General features: G+C 39.8%; 1 long non-coding RNA gene across 1 annotated transcript; it reads right to left on the bottom strand.

The window, feature by feature from the left end:
• Nucleotides 1-3,044: 3,044 nt before the first annotated feature.
• On the bottom strand, nucleotides 3,045-5,402 carry LOC103100734 (uncharacterized). The gene is made up of 2 exons (XR_001623409.2): nucleotides 5,223-5,402; nucleotides 3,045-3,268 (listed from the first exon to the last, which is right to left on the bottom strand). It is a non-coding gene; the product is annotated as an uncharacterized LOC103100734 (long non-coding RNA).
• Nucleotides 5,403-8,589: the final 3,187 nt, after the last annotated feature.

The following is an 8,589-nucleotide window of genomic DNA, read 5'->3' as shown; positions in this document are numbered from 1 at the left end:
AAATTAAACCTCAAATAATAAAAATATTGTATTTTAGGAGGTTTATTAAAAGATTAATTAGAAATCAAGGAATAAAGAAGATACAAAGTAAAAACCATGTGCCCATGGCTGGTTAGCCATTTTCAAAATCCCCACCTTACCACCATCACCGCTGATTGATGCATCATGCCAAAGAGGGTGTGGGAGGAGTTACAGTCAGTTAAATACCAATAATGTGATCTCGCCAATGTGGAGACACAGGAGAGATTATAGGGAATTTGGGGAAATACTAAGGATTTCTGGGGAATGAAGTCAAAGGTTCAAAATCTCCATTTATACACTGCCTTCCTTTGTAGCCCCAGCATTTAGCACCATATCTGGAAATAATAGGTACTTATTAAATGCTTGTTGACTTCTTGACAGAGCAGCATAATCAATATCTGCCTTATTTTGTTAACCTGCTCAGGAAGAGGTCCTGGGCTTGGGTCTTTTTCCCATTGTACTTCAACAATTAGTCTGTGAATCATGACACATGTAAAACCCAATGGAATTGCATGTCAGCATGGGGGGGGAGAGGGAGAGAACATGGATCATGTAACCATGGAAAAATATTCTAAATTAATTAATTAAATTAAAATTTTAAATTAAAAAATTAATCTGTGAATACTTGCTACAAATGCTCTACAATGTTATACTCAGTAGAAGCTTTAACATTGTCCCCCTTCCCTCCACCCCCACCCCACCCATGATTGAAGTCGATTAATTAATAATATAAAATTGTGATATGACTAAGACAAAGAAGATAATACTTCCTAAATAATTTCTCTTTGGTTTTTGGCATAGGATGGGAGCAGAGGTGTCAAACTCAAGGCAGTGCCAGCCAAATTCCCAAGGAACCAAATTAAAATGTCTCATACGTGTACTATTAATGTGCATTTATTTTATTTCAGTTTCAGCGATACCGAAGGGACCTGGGACACCAGGAAAATCACCCTTGTTGTTTTAAAAGCACTAACGTTTGTGTTTATAGGTAAAGGTTTGGGGTTTTTGTCATGGACTGCAAAGAGTTTCAACCCAAGGGAGGCATGTAACCAGAATCCCAAATTGGTATGGGGTTCTCTCCTCGTGGGTGGTGATCAATGTGCCAACCTGTGTAAGGGGCAAGGCAGAGGTAGGGACAGCTGGAGAGAGGAGAGCATCCATCTCTCCTCTAGATTCTCTTGGGAAAGTCTTGGAGCTCTTCTGGCTCTTCAGTGACCCTTGGGGATTCCAGCTTTGAAAGAGAAGATGGAAGAGGTCAGCCTTACTTCAGGTTGCTTAGGGGAAAATAAGCCTACATGAGGAGTTAGCCGTCTCCCTCATGTCCCTGTGTCCCCAGCTGGCTACTCTAGAGACTTGAATTAAACTTTCTCTCCAGTGAGGTCTGAGACTCCTCTTGGTTGAGCTAACTTGGTCCCAATGGGAGAGCTCCTTTACTCTGTATTGTCTGATATATTCTCCCAGGTATACTTACTCTGATCTGTGTTTCTCTATTGATTTGGATAAATGGGTTTGCTAAAAATATGTGTTTGTGTGTTTTACACATATTAAATTAGGAAATGTTTAACAAAATAAAGGTACAATGTCTTCAGTTGTTTCAGTCCTTTCTGACTCTTCATAACCCCATTTTGGGTTTTCTTGGCAAAGATACTGGAGCGTTTTGCCCTTTCCTTCTCCAGCTCATTTTACAGAGGAAGAAACTGAGGCCAACAGGGTGAAATGAGTTGCCCAGGGTCACACAGCTAGTATGCATCTGAGGCCAGATTTTGAATTCTAGTCTTCCTGACTCCAAGCCCTCACTCTATCCATTGATCTACCTAGCTGCCCCAACAATAGAATACAATGAAGAATATGTTCATTTATAGTTTTCTAAATGTTAATGTGTTAATAAGGCAGGTAGGTGGTGCAGAGGATAGAGGGGAACACCTGAAGTCAGAAAGACTTCCTGGGTACAAATCTGGTCTCAGAAACTTACTGGCTCTGTGACTTTGAGTGAATCATTTAACCCAGTTTGCCTCAGTTTCCTTGTCTGTAAAATGAGCTGGAGAAGGAAATGACAAATCATTCCAATGTCTCTGCAAAAAACAAACAAACAAAAAACTCAAAAGAGGGGTTACAACTGACCCACAGCAAGTTAATGTATAGTAAAAGTCTATTCAAATTTGACACCCCTGGCCAACAAAGTATTTAGATTTGAATAGGGCTCTGATGCCCTGAGAATTTAGTTCAAATTAAATAATCAAGTCACAGTATAAAGACAGGACTCCAGAACAGCTATGGGGGCTTTACATTTTCCTATATATATATATATATTTTTTTTTTCTTAGCATTTCTCTATAATAGTGTCCCAGAAGTCTTTGTGCAGTTTTAAGCTTTAATAGTTCACAGATTTAGAGCTGGAAGGTCATGGAAACCAAATCTTTTATTTTATATATGAGGAAACCAAAAACCACAGGAAGTTAAATGACTTGCCCAAGGTCACATGGAGAGCAAGTAGTATAACTGGGACTTGAACCTGGGATGTCTGAGTTTAATTTATTAACTCTACTCTCTCTCTCAAACTAATTCAGTGTTTTGCTTTCTATTTCTGTCAAGCAAGGGAAGTAGACAAATGCCTGGGTCTAAGGGGTTTTTATTGATTTTTTTTAAACCTTCACCTTTTGTCTTAGAATTGATAATGATTTTAAGGCTAGTAATTGAAGTTAAGTGACTTGCCCAGGATGACACAATTAGGAAGTGTTGGAGGCCAAATTTGATCCCAGGTCCTCCAAGGCTCCAAGCCTAGCACTCTGTCAACTGTGCTACCTGGCTGTCCCTGGTTCCCAAGTGTTTTACAGGCAATATAAATGGAGATAGTTGAAATGTCAACAAAGCAGATACTTAGTACTATATGTCATTAAACTTGAAAATAAAATCTGTGGGGAATAAGCCACAATTGGGAAAAACCCACCTGGCAGATACATCATTTGAGAAAAAGACTGTCTGGGGCCATCTTGGGTTAATTACAACAACTGTTATGGCGGAGGTAAAAGGAGAAAGCATAACAAGCAAGTTTATTTAAGGTTCTTTCATTCAATGACACAAACAGGAAAACTCTGGAGCTTCCAAAGGGAACTCCACCCAACAAACACTTCAGCAGGAAATACCAAGGAGTCAGCATCTTAATCAACTTATATTCTCCCAACACACTCCCATGGGTTGATCAGAGTGGAATCTCTTCATCTTCCTGGGCCTCTCTCAGTTTCCTCATCTGTAAAATTAGGAAATTGGATTTAAGAGCTAGCTAGCACACACACACACACACACACACACACACACACACACACACACGTGTATCTTCTCACATATCTAGAGAGACAGCTTTAAGGTTTGCAAAGTACTTCACAAATATCAACTCAGTTTATCCTTACAACAATCTCGGGAGGTAGGTGTTATTATTATTTCCATTTTACAGATAAGGAAACTGAGGCAAACAGCATTTAAACAATTTTCCCAAGGTCACACAGTAAGTGTTGGAAGCCAGATTTGAACTCAGGAAGATCAGTCTCCCTGACTCTAGTTTAGTATTCTATCCACTGTGCCACTTGTCAATCAAAAAAAAAAATTGTTGCTATTATTCAGTCATGGTTGACTCTCCATGACCCCAGTTGGGATTTTCTTGGGAAAGATACTGAAGTGGTTTGCCACATCCTTCTGTAGCTCATTTAACAGAAGAGGAAACTGAGGCAAACGGGGTGAAGTGACCAACCCAGGGTCACATAGCTAGTAAGCCCCTGAGGCCAAATTTAAACTCCAAACCAGGGATCTATTTACCCTGAGGTTCATTCTGTCTGTAATCCTATGATCCTATGAAGTGGCATCTTGAATTCTGCAAAACAAGTTTCCATTATCCCACTTGATCCTATCATCAAGGTGGAGTTTTCTTTTTATACCAAGATTTGAGCATAAACTTTTCCCTTAGAATTCAGCTCCTAATCAGATAAACAGCCAAGCCAAAAGCTCCTGTGCTATCATGAGACATCCCAGGGTCCCAGTCTACTTGTAAATATTCTACATACAACACTCCAGTAGATACAAAACGAGGGGAGGGAGAATGAGGGAATACCAGATGATAATTACAGAGAAGTCCTGATTATTCAAGTGCTAAACGTAATTATCCAGCCCATTTACTTCTCCTTCCCTTCCTTTTTTTTACCAACTTTTTGACAGTCTTATGACAAAGAGCAAAAGAAGTAGATAGAGGTTTAGCTTTAATGTCAGGAAGACTTGGGTTGGGGTCCTGAAGCCCATCCTTAAGCCACTTAATTTCCAGCCCCCCAGCCAACTCTAAGTTGAATTTAAGACAAGTTGTCCATCTCCATCCAGGATTTCATACCAGGAATTTCCAACAAAAATGAAATGACAACTCCAGAACAAAAGCAAATGTACATACACAGAAAAGAAGGATGAAAGCCAAGTTGCTTTTACCATTTGTTAACCTCTAGAAATAACAGTTTTAGAAATATTCATAAAAAACATTTATAGAAAGCTTCAAGGTTTGCAAAGTACTTTCCTCTGTTATCTGATCTGAAGTTCTTGACAAAGCTATGAGCTAAGTATATACTATGATAAGTATTATTTTATGGATGAGGGGAAAGGTTCAGAAAAATTAAAAAGATAAAGAACTATGAGAAGCTGGATTTGAATTCAGATCTTCTAGACTCTGAGTTCAGAACTCCTATCCACTACACCATCCTGCTTCTCCAGGAAGAAAAGCTGCCTAAGATGAGGATTTGAGATAAATATGGATTTCTAATGTCCATCATGCCACAGTGCTCTCCAGAAACTGTGTCATAAGCAGAAAAATACTCAATACTTTGTTGCTGTCTCTGTTCCCCCTCCCATCTCCCCTCTGTGGATAACTGAGAGTCAGTCACCTGTGAATTTATCACACTTTAGTGTCTGACACCTAGCAAATCACTTTCCCTAAAATCCTCGAATTTAGAAAAAGAACCACCCTGACACAGGTGATATCAAACTAGTGGATCTGTTAGGCAGAGGGAATTATGGTCTGCATAACCACTTTAGATAGGGTCATTCCTATGGCACGAGGCATCTGCAGTGGGTGTCAGACAGTAAATCCTCTTCCTTCTCCCTTAGGGCATCACTTGGGACTCAGCATCCCACCTGCTCACATCCTAAAGCATTAGGTCACTGGCACTTACTTAGCCTTCCCTTGGCTATGAACTCGAGCTTGGACGGCATGCACCGCCACTGGCACACATGTGGCAAATCTCAGATCCTGTTAACCATGGGTCACCATCAGTAAGAGGGCACGGTCCTCTGGAAACAGTCCTCCAAATTGTCTTTGGAAGGAGAAAAAATCATTCATCTTCATTGGAACTGAGGTTAAAAAAAAAGAAAAAGGATTGCAAGGTGAGACCTGAGGAAAAAATGATTTGGCATCATTTAATGCTTCCTGGAACAATAATCAAGCCCTGAGTGGTGATGACTATAAATTCCTGGTCCATGGGCTTGGTTCAACATAAGTCAAGTTTCAAACAGCAGGTTTTGGTCTTTGCTATTGATGGGCTGTCGAGAAAGAAGACTTATGCGCCATCATCTTACTCTTCTGAAGAACTCAAAGCTCTCCCTTCACATATTGTCTAAGCCATTCCCAGCCGAGTCTCTAAGACTACGGGGGGCAGAAATTTAAATTCCTAGATTCATGTCTCCACTGTCAACTGAATTTAAAAATTAAAAAAAATAAAAGATTCTAGTGGAAAGGAGCTCTCTCTTCTTTGTGTGCCCTCTCTATGAAGTGCCATGATTGCTTGGGCAAAGATTCATGAATCCACTGTCAACTGAATTTTAAAAATTAAAAAAATTAAAGATTTCTGGTAGAAAGGAGCTCCCTTCTTTTGTGTGCCCTCTCTATGAAGTGCCATGATTGCTTGGGCAGAGATTCATGAATCCACTGTCAACTGAATTTTAAAAATTAAAAAATAAAAGATTTCTAGTGGAAAGGAGCTCCCTTCTTTTGTGTGCCCTCTCTATGAAGTGCCATGATTGCTTGGGCAGAGATTCATGAATCCACTGTCAACTGAATTTAAAAATTAAAAAATAAAAGATTTCTAGTGGAAAGGAGCTCCCTTCTTTTGTGTGCCCTCTCTATGAGGTGCCATGATTGCTTGGGCAGAGATTCATGAATCCACTGTCAACTGAATTTTAAAAATTAAAAAAATTAAAGATTTCTGGTAGAAAGGAGCTCCCTTCTTTGTGTGCCCTCTCTATGAAGTGCCATGATTGCTTGGGCAGAGATTCATGTCTCCACTGACAACTGAATTTTAAAAATTAAAAAAATAAAAGATTTCTGGTAGAAAGGAGCTCCTTCTTTTGTGTGCCCTCTCTATGAGGTGCCATGATTGCTTGGGCAGAGATTCATGTCTCCACTGTCAACTGAATTTTAAAATTAAAAAATAAAAGATTTCTAGTGGAAAGGAGCTCTCTTCTTTTGTGTGCCCTCTCTATGAAGTGCCATGATTGCTTGGGCAAAGATTCATGAATCCACTGTCAACTGAATTTTAAAATTAAAAAAATTAAAGATTTCTGGTAGAAAGGAGCTCCCTTCTTTTGTGTGCCCTCTCTATGAAGTGCCATGATTGCTTGGGCAGAGATTCATGAATCCACTGTCAACTGAATTTAAAAATTAAAAATAAAGATTTCTAGTGAAAGGAGCTCCCTTCTTTAGTGTGCCCTCTCTATGAAGTGCCATGATTGCTTGAGCAGAGATTCATGAATCCACTGTCAACTGAATTTAAAAATTAAAAAATAAAAGATTTCTAGTGGAAAGGAGCTCCCTTCTTTTGTGTGCCCTCTCTATGAGGTGCCATGATTGCTTGGGCAGAGATTCATGAATCCACTGTCAACTGAATTTTAAAAATTAAAAAATTAAAGATTTCTGGTAGAAAGGAGCTCCCTTCTTTTGTGTGCCCTCTCTATGAAGTGCCATGATTGCTTGGGCAGAGATTCATGTCTCCACTGACAACTGAATTTTAAAATTAAAAAAATAAAAGATTTCTGGTAGAAAGGAGCTCCCTTCTTTTGTGTGCCCTCTCTATGAGGTGCCATGATTGCTTGGGCAGAGGTTCATGTCTCCACTGTCAACTGAATTTTAAAAATTAAAAAAATTAAAGATTCCTGGTGAAAGGAGCTCCCTTCTTTTGTGTGCCCTCTCTATGAAGTGCCATGATTGCTTGGGCAGAAATTGAAATTCTAGATTCATGTCTCCTTTGTCAATTGAATTTTTAATTTTTTTAAAAGAGATTTCTAGAGGAAAAGAGCTCCCTCTCAATGAAGTGCCATGATTGCGTGGATCCTGTTTATACTTACAGGGATATTAGAGCAGGAAAACAGCTTTATTTAACCCAGAGAAATCCTAAGAGTGAAAGAGAGGTGAAGAGTGTTTTAATATCCGATAGTTAATGACAATATCCCTGGGGCTTCAGTTGTCTACTCACTACTTCCCTTGACATCACCAAACCCCAGTAATGAAAAGCATAATAATAAGGACCTGTCAAAAGCTTGGTTATATCCATTCATATTCACTTTTATTCTAGTTTTCCCAGAATGTGGCACCCTAGTAAAACCATCTGGAAAGTTGGAAATAAACCAGGTTGAGGATAACCAAAGGACCTCAAACTCCTCAGTGAATTAGAGGGGTGTCTCCCCCAGCTGAAGACTTCCACCAACCGAATGGGAGGCTGAGAACAATTTGTTCCAGTGGCCCTGAAAGTGGCTGCAGTGCATATGGAAGACACCAAGGCCATCCTCCACATCTACAGCATTCTTGGGCATCCTGACTTTTATCTTGTCGCTGACTCTCAACCACTATGGAAGAGAGAGTGAGGCTAATGACTGTGTAACTCTGCCTCACTTAAGTCCAATCCACATAGGAGTTAAGATATCACCCATAATATCACTGATTTCAACAGCGTAGAGGACTGAGTAGAGACAGAAAGCTCTGGGTTCAAATGGGACCCTGGGCAAGTCATGTATGTGTTCAGTGCTCCAGGCAATTTTCTAACATTAAATTGCAGGGGGCAGCTGGGTAGCTCAGTGGATTGAGAGCCAGGTCTAGAGATGGGAGGTCCTGGGTTCAAATCTGGACTCAGACACTTCCCAGCTGGGTGACCCTGGGCAAGTCACTTAACCCCCATTGCCTAGCCCTTATATTCTTCTGCCGTGGAACCCTTCATTCCAAGACAGAAGGTAAGTGTTTTTTTTAATTAATTAATTAATTAATTAAAATTGCAGATAAGGTACCAACCTGCATGAGCAGAGGAAGTATTTTTTACCTGGAATTTCTCTTTCCAAAAGAATCATGGCTCTAGTCCATCTCTATTCTGTTTGCAGAGCCCTTGGGTCCTCCATATACAAGACTGGCAGAGAAAATATAGCAAATAGCTGAAGGGAACTTGTTCACATTTCTGTGCCAATTCTGAGGTCTTTTATGATACAGAACTTGTTGCTTTAAGTAGTATCCCATCAAAAGGTGTGGATAGCCAAATGCCTAGCCATTACTTAGTGCTT

Source organism: Monodelphis domestica, chromosome 7 (genome assembly GCF_027887165.1).
Source record: "Monodelphis domestica isolate mMonDom1 chromosome 7, mMonDom1.pri, whole genome shotgun sequence".
In the NCBI taxonomy this organism is placed as follows: Eukaryota; Metazoa; Chordata; class Mammalia; order Didelphimorphia; family Didelphidae; genus Monodelphis; species Monodelphis domestica.
The sequence above is the reverse complement of the archived record's forward strand: the minus strand, read 5'-3'. Positions and strand labels throughout refer to the sequence as shown.